Source organism: Panthera uncia (assembly GCF_023721935.1).
Source record: "Panthera uncia isolate 11264 chromosome B2 unlocalized genomic scaffold, Puncia_PCG_1.0 HiC_scaffold_25, whole genome shotgun sequence".
In the NCBI taxonomy this organism is placed as follows: domain Eukaryota; kingdom Metazoa; phylum Chordata; class Mammalia; order Carnivora; family Felidae; genus Panthera; species Panthera uncia.
In genome coordinates this window covers 7,908,464-7,922,095 of record NW_026057581.1, presented here as the reverse complement: position 1 = coordinate 7,922,095, position 13,632 = coordinate 7,908,464, and the positions used below count along the sequence as shown (strand labels likewise).

Genomic DNA, 13,632 nt, shown 5'->3' with positions numbered 1-13,632 from the left:
ATCCATCATGAAATATTACTCGGGCATTCAAAAGGATAAAGTCTTGCCATTTGTGAAGACGTGGATGGACCTCGAGGGCATCATGCTAAGTGAACTAAGTCAGAGAGAGAGACCATAGTGTATGATCTCTCTTATATGTAGAATCTTGAACAACAACAACAACAACAACAACAACAAAAGCTCATAAATGCAGAGAACAGATTGGTCACTGCCAGAGGGAGAGGAGTGGGAGAAATGGGTGCATGGGGTATAAATTTATTCTACAATAAAATAAATAATAATGTGTACCTATGCAGTTCCAAGGCTTTTCTAAGTAAGTTACAGGTATTAACTTGTTTATTCTTGCTAGCAGCATTGTGACATTGGGACTCCAGTTATCCTGAATTTAAAGAAGAGGCAAAGAGGGGCGCCTGGGTGGCTCAGTTGGTTAAGCGTCCGACTTTGGCTCAGGTCATGGTCTCGCGGTCCGTGAGTTCGAGCCCCACGTCGGGCTCTGTGCTGACAGCTCAGAGCCTGGAGCCTGTTTCAGATTCTGTGTCTCCCTCTCTCTCTGACCTTCCCCCGTTCATGCTCTGTCTCTCTCTGTCTCAAAAATAAACGTTAAAAAAAAAATTAAAAAAAAAAAAAAAAGAAGAGGCAAAGAACGAATAAGGGATTTATTTGCTTAAAGTCACGACGATAGTAAAATACCAGACTGATGTCCCCAACCACAAGGACAGCCAGCTGCTGAGGTGACTTGGCCCCGTCTATAATGCGTACATTTATTATTGACTTCTGTCTTTCCAGTCCCACGAGGACACACCTTAGGAGGCTACTGATGAGGAGTGTGGGCCCCAGTCTCCAACCGTCTTAAACTCAAGTTCTGGCTTGGTGGCGTGGTCGCCCTTTCACTGTGAGCTTGGGAAAGCTCGACACAGCAGCCCTACATTCGTGCCTCCATTCCAGAATGTGCACTGACAGCCTACTGTGTGCCAGACACTGAGGTGTGAGGGATGTCACACTGGGGACAAAATCCTTGTCTTCATGGAGTTTCGTTTCTAGTGAAAGAAACAGACAAACGGGTAAACAGAAGATACCATGACAATCGTAGGAGAGTGGTGAGTGTAATGGGGAAACTAAAGCAGGCTGTGGAGATGTAGAGGTTACAGAGGGGGCTGTTTTGGACAGAGGCGTTTTGGGGGCAGCCTGTGAGGCGGTGCTCTTTGATCTGAACTATGAAGACAGAGAGTGAGCCACGCGGGTGTCTGGGGAAGAGCGTGTCAGGTAGAGGCGGAGGCCCTAGGTGGAAGGTGCATGGCATGAGCCTCGAGGAGGCCTGTGTGTGGGTCTATTGCTTTTGCTAACGCATAAGTTATATAGTTTGTAGTGTGGGTGCAGGTGTGTGAAGCCTCTTGGTTCTCTGTCAGAAAGACCATGTTCTTCTGACCCTCATTGATCATGTAAATAGATGGCTTGGCACTTCTAAAGGCCCTGCATTAGTTATTGCTGTATAACGTATCCCTGCAAACATAGCCACTAAAAACAGCATTTGGTTATTACCTCACCGCGTCAGAAAGGCAGGAGTCAGGGCCTCGTTTAGAGTCATCTGAAAGGCTGTGATCATAGTAGTGTCTATGAGGGCTGAGTTCTCTCAGAAGGCTTGACCGGGGAAGGGCCCCCTCCTGAATTCTCATAGTTGTTGAGAGCATTTGGTTCCTTACAGGCTGTTGGATTGAGGGCCTCAATTTCTTGCTGGCTGGCAGTTGGAGGCCACCCTCAGTTCCTCGCCATGTGGCCCCCTCCAAATACTGATTTACAACATGGCAGCTTCCTTCTTCAGAGTTATCAAAGGAGAGAGTTTCCTTGTAAGACAGGTGTTATTAACACAAGTGACATCCTAACATCTTTGCCATATTATTGGTTAGAAGCAAGTTAGAGATCCAGCTTACCCTTAAGGGGAAAGGATTACAAGGGCATGAATACTGGGAGGCAGGGATTTTGGGGGCCACTGTACAGTCCGTTAGCAAGAGGCCCATACAAATAACTGGAGCCACCCATTGGGAATGCTTGATATAGTGTGCTTATCTCTATTTAACAAAACTCTTTGCTGTTCGGCGCCTGGCTGGCTCAGTAGAGCATGCGAGTCTTGATCCCAGGGCTGTAACTTTGAGCCCCATGTTCAGGGTAGAGATTACTTAAAAATAAGATCTTTTTTAAAAAGCTAAAAACACCCACAAAAAACTATTGAGTGTTAAAATGCTATGGGTGTTTGATAATTAGTAAAAAGAAGCAAGGTTTTTAGCTCCTCTAGGAGATAAGTTGTAACTAATTAGGAATTCCCGCTGAACTTATTTTTCTATTTGTCTCCTACCAGCTGTTCTTCTGAGTAGGGCGGAGACAGCACAGGTCAAATCTTGACCTCTTGATCGAATCTGAAATTGTTGATTCCTTCTTCCACCTTTAATCCTCTTTTCCTTACCTTCCCGGCAGCCCCTCCTGTGGTTTGTCTTCTTCCTTCACCTTTGTTCCTTGACATTCTCCTCTTCTGGAACATTTTCTGTTTCGCTGTTGCAGCTTAACCTCTTTGTCTTCTCCACGTCCCTTTTACATGCTCAGTAAGTGTGTGCTGACCATGTCCCCTAAAAGGCAGGATGCCAGGTTTGAATTTGACTTAGTAGGCAGAGGTTTTCAAGCTGGGTTCTGATGAGATTGCGGGGTTCTCAGGGGCTGTAGGTGACAAGGTAGGTAGGCAGATGTAGAACTGTCACTCGCTGCTGCTTGGCGAAGGACCTGTTACTAGTCTGAGGCCAGATGCATACAGAAATAGAGAGTCCGTGCTGAGACACCTTTGATGGGGTTTTACGTTTGTTTTTCTGGTTTTGGTACTTCAGTTGGAAGTACTACTTTGTGTCATACTCTATGCCTTTATGACAGCTCTCATGGACTTTTAAAGTATGGCTTGATTCTTGCTGGCAGTACCTGTGACATGAACGCATATCCCTTAGTGACAGGCTGTATTTACAGGCTGTATTTGCTGTAAATACTTGAAAAACTGTTGCTGACAATTCAAGGCTAATTAATGAATTTTTGGATGGTCCCAGTTTATTGATAACCCAAGTTGATTATTAGTTGTGACTTAATGAAACTATTGCCAAATGGCACATATGGGCAGGCAGGCTATAGACAGCCCTCCTGTTCCTCTGCAGTCTCTGAGATTTCTTTGTTGGCTTTGTGTCTCCTCTCCGCTCTATTTTGTTTAGATCATTTTTGGAAGATTAGTACATCACATCACATTACGTTTTGGGGAGATGACTTTGTTTTCTACCCAGAGATCAACCTGAATTTGGTCCTGGAAGAGGTGTTCTCGATACGTGTAATTAGATAATGTCCTCTTCCAACAGAATCCATATACAAATAGATGTAGCAACCTTCGGTCTTACCTGCAGTCTTTCTCCTTCGATGTAGAAACCAGAGTTTTGAGCAAGAATTTTTCCAAATGGAAGTTGATCTCCTAGACCAGTGGACTCAACCTAGTCAGCTTGAGGAGAGAGACGCTGGCCTCCTTGAGTTCGTGTAAATAAAAATACAGGGAGGAGGGGAACCTGCTGAATGAATCCGGTCAATGTGACAAAGAGCTATTCCTGTAAGATATTTTGTCCTCTGACTTATAAAACTTCCTTTTTGTTTTTCTCTCTTGCTTCTTTTGTGAAACTTGCTATTTTCAGGTGTTTTGATGTTTGGGGAAAGTTATAAATGGAATTGTGTATTTCAGAGAAGGTCAGGCTTAGGAGTCATCACTCATCACATGCCTATCTCTCTTTTTTATTTTTAAACGGCACACGAGTGTCTGACTTGCACATGGTATTTCTTGCTTGGCAGGCTGGTGCCAGACTCCGTGTCTTTTGTTTTTAAGAGATAAATGTCTGGTGGTTTTTGTTTTGCCGTGAGACACATGTGAGTCATACGTATCATGAACCAAGTCCTTCCTCCAAACCTCTAATTGTTTTGGACAACTTACCTACACTTCATCATCTAGAAGCTAATTTATTAAAAATTCCAACTGCGTGTCCATTTATAAAAGTTTGGTTAGTCATCGACACTTTATCGTCGATATAATTATTTCTTGATCGAGGGAACTACCAACCCTGTTGGCACTAACTTTGTTTTTGTGCTTGCAACGTTGATTGTAAACTTAGAAAAAGATTAAAAATGAAGATGTAGGCCTCAGTCTCTGTGACTTCCTTCCTTCTTGGTCATGGATAGCACCAAAAATCTAGATTTTACTAGTGTGTTTAATCCTGTGAATGGCACTCTCTAATGCAGTCGTTAGTGTTTTGTTAAGAAAGCAAACAATACTATGATCAAAAAGAGACTGAAATATTTTATATTACTTTATTGAATAACTTGCTCAGTGTTATCGAAATGATCTTTATTTTCTCAGCGTATTATGACAGGTACTATGTGTGACAGTTAGAATGGATGGCAGAGCCGGACTGTCCGGGATTCGTGTATTATCTCTACCATTTAACTGGTTCTGTGATGTTTGAGATATTTGTCAAACAACTGGGTCTCTCCATGCCTTTGTTATGTCTTTGTAAAACAGGGAATAATAGTAGCACCTACTTCACAAGGTTGTTTTCAGGATTAATTTAATGAATATATATAAAGTGTATATGTGAACAGTGCCTGGCATTGCCTACAGGTACATAGAAGTCTTAGCTATCATTGGTCACCTTTTTGATTGTCTGGTTTTACAAAGGTTTGTTAATAACAGCAGAAATGTATTTACCATATATTAAAAGTATGTACTAAGATTTAAGTGTTTTTAAAACTAAAAATTTCCAGCAGAAAGCTACTTTTTATCTATAACTCTTAAGAAAGAACAGTTGGATTGAAACACTCCATTATAGGGTTTGTTGCAAAGCAATGTTTTAGACCAAAAACAAACTTAAAAAATAAAAAAAGTCTGTCCATGGAGTTGAATGGGAGACTCAGTGATGTGGTTCTGCCTTTTTTTTTTTCAGCATTGTGTCCTTTTAACATTTCCTAAGTTCCTGATTGAAAAAATAAAGACAGGTGATTTTCAACAAAGTAGCTATGTCGTCTTTATATGCCTTATATCTAGAACTTAAGTTTTTGTTTTTGTTTTTTTTTGACTGTGGACATACTTCCATATTATTGTTTTAAATAGTCTTTTTTTTTTTTAATTGGGAACATTTCCTTGAACATTCACATAGAGTATCAAAAGAAGTTTTTGTTTGTGGTTGGAAAAAAATGTCTTTAACCTGCCAACAGAACTTAAAATTGCATAAGAAAATGGGTGTTGATGCAGAGGAATGGTGTGTAGGCAGCAGATCTCTTGTTCTGTCTGAAAACAGTGATGAAATACAAACAACCAGTGTGGAACTGCTGTTGCTCTGTTTCAGTGTGGGAAAGACAACTTCAGAGGAGGAGAAAAACTGCTGTTTTAATGCTTTTATTATATTTTAGGCATGGGACTTTGTTGGCAAGCATTACAGGGATCACAGAAAGCTGAGATCTATAAAAAGTACTATGGTGCCTGTTTCATTCTATTTATGTTGAACTTTAGCAGGAGTTTGGGATTCATTTTTGATCTTTAAGTGCTCCCGTGAACTCTTGAAATTATTTATAGAACTTTGCTTTTTTTTTTTTTTTTGAAGCTTTTATGATGCCTTGTTGTCATTAACCAGTGTTTTACTCTTTTGTTTTGGTTTTGGTTTTTATTGTAGTAAAATATACATAACATAAAATATACCGTTTTAACTATTTTTAAGTGTCACATTCAGTGGCATTAAGTACATTCCTATTTTTGTGCAGCGGTCACCGCCATCCACCTCTAGAACTTTTTTATGGTGCCATTCTGAAACAGTGTATCCATTAAACAATAGCCCCCAGACCCCCCTGCTGTGGCAACCACTATTCACCTGTCTGTCTTTATGAACTTGACTATTCTAAGCACCTTATGTAAGTGGAATCATATAACATGTGTCCTTCTGGTTTATCCATGTTTTATCAGAATTTCACTTTTTTTAAATGTTTATTTCTGAGAGAGAGAGAGAGAGAGAGAGAGAGAGAGAGAGAGAGAATACAAGCGAGGGAAGGGCAGAGAGAGAGGGAGACACAGAACCTGAAGCAGGCTCCACATTCTGAGCTGTCAGCACAGAGCCCGACGTGGGACTTGAACTCACAGACCTCGAGATCATGACTTGAGCCGAAGTCGGACGCTCAACCGACTGAGTCACCCAGGCACCCCCAGGATTTCGTTTTTTAAGGCTGAGTAACAGTCCTTTGTATCTGTATACCACATTCTATTTAGGTGTTCTCCCGTTGATGGGCAATTGGGTTGTTCTACCTTTGGCTATTGTGAATAACACTGCTATAAACATTAGTGTGTAAATATCTGTTTATGTCCCTGCTTTCATTTCTTTTATGTGTATATTGGAATTGGAATTGTTGGATTACATAGTAATCCTGTGTTTAATATTTTGAGGAACTGGCATACCGTTGTCTACGGTAGCCACACCAGTTTATACTCCCACTGTCTGTAGAATCTTGTGGGTGTGTGTGTGTGTGTGTGTGTGCACGTGTGCGCGCATGTGTGTGTATACAAGAGTCAGTCATAAGATTTCATCAAAAACTCAAGACTGTAATCTTTGTATTTAGTCTTTAACAGATTCACTTCAATTCCTGCATACTTAATACAATGAGTAGTGTAGTATAGATATTAATTATATTAGGTCTATCCACTTGTTTTCTCATTCCACTGAAACTTCTGTGGGTTGATGAAACGCAAGGAGTTATCCTTCAAGTTTAGTTACATGTGTTAACACCAAATAGGTAACCATCATTAGGTAGAGTCTTGTGTTCAAGTGTCTTGATAAACAGTATTCGTTCTCAGGCTCAGAAGATCGAGATGTCAAAACACAAAAAGTAGCCTTCAATTCTGTACTGAGTATGGTAGCAGATTGGCATTAATAATTTTGATTTCTTATCTGTACAGAAGAGATTTGGCTTGTAGGCCAACAGACTCTACTGTGTGCCTTTCAGTACTTGGAGAGACTATTTTCAGTGTGAATATGATAATGGATTTCTTTATGTAAATAGATTTTTAAAATAGGTTTCTGGTCTATTTTAAAATGGATTATTATCAATCAACGACATTATCATAACTTGAATTTTTTTCATCTAACTTTAGAATGATGACTAGCAAAAATATAGTAGAAATATGACTCGTTTTCACTTCCTTCAAATAAATAAAATAAACCCAGTGACAGAAGTCCAATATTATGTTTTGTCCTAGATCCCCATAACACTTTAAAATTATATGAAGTTGAGCACGATAATATGAGCTACTATTCAAGATTCTCTTCATTCTATTTTATTTCTTAAGGCAGAGGATTTGTGTCATAAAGGAGTTTCCTTCCTTCCTTCCTTCCTTCCTTCCTTCCTTCCTTCCTTCCCTCCCTCCCTCCCTCCCTCCTTCCCTCCTTTTTAAAATATGGAACACTTCACGAATTTGTGTGTCATCTGTGGGCAGGGGACATGTTAATCTTCTCTGTATCGTTCCAATTTTAGTATATGTGCTACTGAAGTGAGTGCAAGGATTTTTTTTAAAAAATGAATTTTAGAGTCCTGTATTTTGGGACCAAATTTAAAAATCCAAAACTGGGGCAACTGGATGGCTCAGTCAGTTAAGTATCTGACTCTTGACTTTGGCTCAGGTCATGGTCTCATAGTTTGTGAGTTTGGGCCCCCACATCGGGCTCTGCTCTGACAATGCAGAGCCTGCTTGGGATTCTGTCTCTTTCAGTCGATCAATCATTCTCTCTCTCTCTCTGCCCTTCCCCCCTTTCAAAATAAATAAATAAACATTAAAAAATCCAAAACAAACCAAAGAAAATTGCATATAACTCTAACATAGTAAGACTGCAATAAAAGAAGTTGCCCCTCCCAAATGGAGTGATGCTCTGACACCCCACCTCTTCTCTCATCTCCTTTCATTCAGGATCACTTTGTGGGTATGACTGGGGCAAATCTCAGCACTGTCTTTGGGCAGGAGAAGAGGTTGAGAACAACCAGTACTGAAGTATTAGATTACATTTTAGAAAACCTGGTTTTTGCTTCTTCAAGTCAATTAGCTGAATCATTCGGTCTCCATTTTTTACTCATTTTTTTTTTTTTAATTAAAAAAATTTTTAAAGTTTGTTTTAAAAGAGAGAGCGAGCAGGGGAGGGGCCAGAGAGAGGGGGAGGGAGAAAGAATCCAAAACAGGCTCTGCACTGTCATCACAGAGTCCGATGCAGGGTTTGATCCCACAAACTGGGAGATCATGACCTGAGCTGAGATCAAGAGTTGGATGCTTAGCTGACTGAGCCACCCAGGTGCCCCTCCATTTCTTGTTTGTAAAATGTTAGGCTTGAACTAGAAGGATGTACTTTTTGAGGGGGTGTGGGGTGTGTGTATGATTCTGGAGTCTTACTTAGCAACACTCAAACTTCAGAAACCCAGGAAATTCCCCCAACAGTCTCATAGAGTTTCTATAATGTCCTAACCCTAGAATTCTCTTCTAGTTCGAAGGAAAGGACTGTCCATCTTGTGAACCTCAAAATCTCCCAGCACAAGGCATTTCTCACAGTTAGCACCTAGAGAGAATGCAAATGCATAGAAAATTATTCAGATTAAGGAAGATACAAATTGTCATGGCAACAAACACTATTTAATTGGTTCTTTGAAGCTCTTAATGGGTTTGGTGGCCCTATTCGTTATGTGGATCCATACATTTCGACTGTAGATCATAGAAATCCTAATGATAATGAGATACAGTGACTTGTAGAACTCAAAGTAGGAGATACACCTTAATCCAGTGGTGTTGTCTGCATTTTTCTGTGATTTCTTTGACTCTGTCTTCCTTTGGCTTTAGCCTTAGGGGTCAAATGGTCTTTAGTTCATAATCTGTAAAAGGAAGGGGTAATATTTTAAGAGACTATTTCCCCCAAACTCTCAGTGCATTTCGTTGAATTTTATCCTTGTACAAGTATGAACTAATTCTTGGTTCCTTGAGAAAGCCGTGCACCAATTGGCTTAGGTCTGAGTTCCTGGGCTAACCGTTTATGAGAGGAGGAAAGGAATTACTTCCCTTTGATTAATCATGCCCTAGAATACTCTAGAATTGAAGACACAGTGAGTTCACCTTGACCTGAGAAAGGAGGATGACAGGAGGGAGGGGTCCATTCTTGAACAAAACCAGTATTCTTTTAGGACATGGAATGGGACCAAGTCCAGGGCGGGGTATACCAGCGTGTCCTGTCGTTCACCCTTTCCACTCCCAAATAGCCATATACATTTTTCCTCTTACGCGTGTTCCTAATGAAAATTTGCCCTTAGATGAAACGCTCTCACTGCCTCCCCAAAAAAGGACTTTTCCAGGTCTCATCTAGTTCCAACAGCAGGATCTTTAGTGATGTCTTGTCTTCTTTCTCAAATCTGAGGGAGCATCTCATGGTCTTGCCCCCTGTGGCTGAAGAATAACATGGCTATCCGTAGTGCTCAAGCCAGACCAGGGAGATTGCAGTAGACGTTCCCATGTTTAAAGGAGGATCCTGGAAAAGTACACACAAGGATCAGTGATCACTCTTTCCTAGTCCAGGAGAGTTGGGTGCCCCTGTACTGGGAGAAGGTTAATTTCTTAGTGATTTTTATCTCTGAGAGTGTCTCCTTTTCCCTGGTCTCCCATGGCCTCTCAGGGGTGGCCTTTGAGAAGGACTGAACGACCATTGGAAACTGCAACTGCACTAATTCTCTCACCTCTTGTGGGGAATTGGGAGGGAGGGACCTCAGGTTGCCTCAGATCTGTGGTTCTCAGTGTGGTCGGGACCAGCCACATAGCAAATAATGGGCTGTCACCCCAGACCTAATGACTCAGAACAGGGGCTCCAGTGGTATGTCCTTCAACACTAAAGCATCAAGTGCGCTTTCTAGTTTAAGAGCCATTGACTTAGACGTTTAGCGTTTTTTTTGTGGTTCTTTGGCAAATCAACTCCCTCGAAACTAAGTGGGCTACTAGTTGGTTTATGGTCAGTTCCATTTGCAGTAATCGTATAGCAGAGACCCTGCCTGGTCATTGTCTCTGAGCCTGTCAGAGCCTGCTCCTGCCCTGTCTTGGCCTCTGCTTGTTCCCTGTCTTTGTGCTGCACCTTAATTGCACTCTCACAAGGAAGTGTATTGTCATCTCTGTTAGGCATGGGTATGCCTGTTAGAGGAAGGTGCTTGGGAAAGGACCCTTGTGGGGGTAGGTCAGGTGTCTTCCAGGCTCCATTCTGCTCTCCTGGGAAATTTCTCACTTCACAGCCTCTGTTTTCGCAAGCTTTAGCTCTGTTTCCACTAGCATGGCTTTTTGGTTGGTTGGTTGGTTGGTTGGTTGGTTGGTTGGTTGATTGGTTGGTTTGTGTCTGAACTGTACTGGAGTCCACATTACTGAACTTTGAGCTTTTTTGGGTTATAGAGGTGGAGAGGGCCTCTCATATCAAAGATCTGTTTCTCCCCTCCTTGCTTTCAGCCTAAGCTTATCTTTATCTAGGCTACAGGAAGCAGGCAACACATTTCTTCCGTCTTAATTTTTGTACCATTTACGTTTCTTTTTCTTGAAGCAGCCATAATAAATACTTGGAGCAGACCATGAGATTTAAGGTATTGGCTCTTCGGTTAAGAGTGCTGATGTTAAACTCTATCAGAGTTAGAAACTGGTGCCACCAACAGATGGGAAGCAGATAAGGAAAAGCCAGTCCTTTCTCTCCTGTCTAGCCTTTCCATCTCCCACTTTTGACCCATGGCCTCATGGGGACAAGCTGGCAAAACATGGAATCCATGGAATAGAACTCAGCAATAAAGAACAATGCACTGTTGATACACTCTACAGTATGGATGAAAGCGGTCAGACATAAAGGAGTGTACACCTTATGAGTCTATTTATATAAAATGCTACAAAACTAGTTTATCATGAATACTAACGGTGAGAGAAAGTTGGGGTTCCGGCTCCTGGGCTGGAGAGGTGACAGACCGGATGGAAAAAAAACAAACGGACACAAGAAACCTTCGGGGTTGATAATTTCACAGATACATTCATTTATCAACTGTCATCAAGGTGCACATTTTATTTTTCAGGGAGAGAGAGCACATGCACGTGCAGGGGAGGGGCAGAGAGAGAGAGAGACAGAGGATCCAAAGCGGGCTCCGTGCTGACAGCAATGAACCCGATGCAGGGCTCAAACTCAGGAACCGTGAGATCATGACCTGAGCCCAAGTCGGAAGCTCAACCGACTGAGCCACCCGGGTGCTGCAAAGTGCATCTTGTAAATACGTGCAGTGTACTGTATGTCAGTTTTATCTCAGTAAAGCTAGTCAGATTACTAATACATTTCTCCATTAAAATAATGCAGATGAAGCAAACAGCCTCCCCCTCCAAAATAAAACAAACCAAAACAACCCCTCGAATCTTCGTTACTGTAAGTAAAAAAGAGGTGGGTGCCTACACTCTTCCTGGCCCTTAATTAGTCTGTGTCCTGTAAATTCTTCCAACTTCCGTCTTCTTCTCTGAAAACCAGAGCCCCTACCACCTGTCTCAGGGATACCTCCCAAGGAGTCTGTGCACATTGAAAATGAGGTGAGAGTGTGTTATGTGAGTTAACACCATTCTTCCTCACAAGATCCCTCCTCCTGAGCATTGAAAAGATCCTTCAGGAGCTTCGATTTGGCCTCCTTTTCCTTCATAGATGCAAGGAGAAAGTGAGAGTATATGTCCCACAGATACGCTATACCTGCATTTTTTGGTAGTGAGTTAGTTGGGTAACTGTGTCATTAATTTGAAGCTGTCTTCAAGAAATGGCAGTGGGAAAAGATATGTCTTGAAGCAAATCAGGCTGATGATGTGTGACAAAGGCTGTTTGATTTTCTGAGTTTCAGTTATTCTGTAACCACAAATGTAGTAGATTGGTATATTATAAAAATATTTTCTCAAAAAAACCCCACAAAAAAACAAAACAAAAAAAAAAAAAACAAAGGCCGGGGCGCCTGGGTTGCTCAGTCAGTTAAGCGTCTGGATTTCAGCTCAGGTCATGATATCATGGTTCATGGCACTGAGCCCTGAGTTGGATTCTACACTGACAATGGGACGCCTGCTTGGGATTCTCTCTCCCTCTCTCTGCCTCTCCCCTGCTTGCACACACATGCTCTCTCTCCTGTCTCTCTCTCAAAATAAATAAATAAACTTGGAAAAAAATAAAAGCATCAAGAGGTAATCCTATCTAGAAACTCACCTTTACACTACAGCTATCCTGTGGCAAGTTGAATGAGACAAGAAAGAGATAATCTTATTCCTGGCGTAAATACTCTGCTGGAGTGTGCATCTGGTGACTAGTGACTGCGCAGGGTTTATGGCTGTTTCATGTTAACATTTTTGTAGCTGACAAGTGACTTTTTTTTTTTTTTTTTTTACAAATAAGAGAAAAAGAAAGTGGTTGAGTTTTTCCAGCAATTAAAGGATCCAAAAATGTCAATAGAATTTGAGAATTTACCACGTGTTATATATGTTTTACTTGCTTTTACTGATATCTTTCTTTTGTAATGATGAAATTTAGATGACTTAGGATTCACCTTTGGTCATGGATGTCAGGAGATACCAGTGGAAGCACTGTGCGTTAGTCTGGCAGTTGGAGTCTGTCTTGAAGCAGCATGGTCTGGGGCGTCTTAGTTTCAAATCCTAGTCTCACCACTCAGTAGCCTTTAATAAATTGCTTAGTCACATTCTGTCTCAATTTCTTTATCTGTAAAAGAAGGGCAGTAACAACGCAGACCTCATGAGGTTGATTAAAAGGGCTCTAATATATGTAAAGTGCTTAAAATAGTGCCTTCCACGCAGTAAGCATTGTGTAACTATTGGTTTACTATTTATTACTATGCCCGCAAGAGTGTTTTATTTTTAGAACTCCATACTTGGAAAGATTTTTTTTTTTTTTATACGGTGTATACAAATTGAGCATTTAAACATGAATGTTTGTCAGATTGGAAATAGAGTTTTTGGGGAAAATACAGTAAGGCTTTTAACACTTGTTAGCAGGTTTGTCTTCACAAGAGTTAAAGCAACTTTCACTCCTATCAGCAATCAGTAAGCCTCCCTAGAAGTGGTATTATTAAGCCAAATTAGAATGTCTTTCTCTAAAAAAGAATCTTAAAATGAACCCGTTTTCCCGATTTAACCTAGGGGGAAAAAGTAAAATAGGATAGGAGGTATTTGGGAATATAAGGAAGAATTATCCTATACAATCTACTGAAAAACAGGAAAAAAAACCAAACCATTTAAGGGTAGGCAAGGAATCTTCTCTGGGAAAACCAATAAACAGCTTTCCTGTTAACTTGTTTCATACTGTTTGGGAGCTATGGGCATTCACGCACCTGGCTTGATCTATAATATTTGGATAAACCGTTGTACGTATTGCATCAGTTGATTCTTTTTTAAAAAAGGAAACATTCCATACCTTGGTGTTTGCCTGTATATCGAGGTTTACTGGGGAGACAGAGGTGTCCTACGACTTACTTTGGCCTCCTTCGGAGGGCAGCTTCCTTAGGGTTATGACCCGC

At 41.1% G+C, this 13,632-nt stretch overlaps 1 protein-coding gene and 1 non-coding gene across 2 annotated transcripts in view; one reads left to right on the top strand and one right to left on the bottom strand.

Moving 5' to 3' along the window:
- Window positions 1-13,632, top strand: part of CDKAL1 (CDK5 regulatory subunit associated protein 1 like 1) — a 537,841-nt gene that overhangs the window by 268,579 nt on the left and 255,630 nt on the right. The window lies entirely within an intron of this gene.
- Window positions 7,493-7,599, bottom strand: LOC125908510 (U6 spliceosomal RNA). The gene has a single exon (XR_007453392.1). It is a non-coding gene; the product is annotated as a U6 spliceosomal RNA (small nuclear RNA).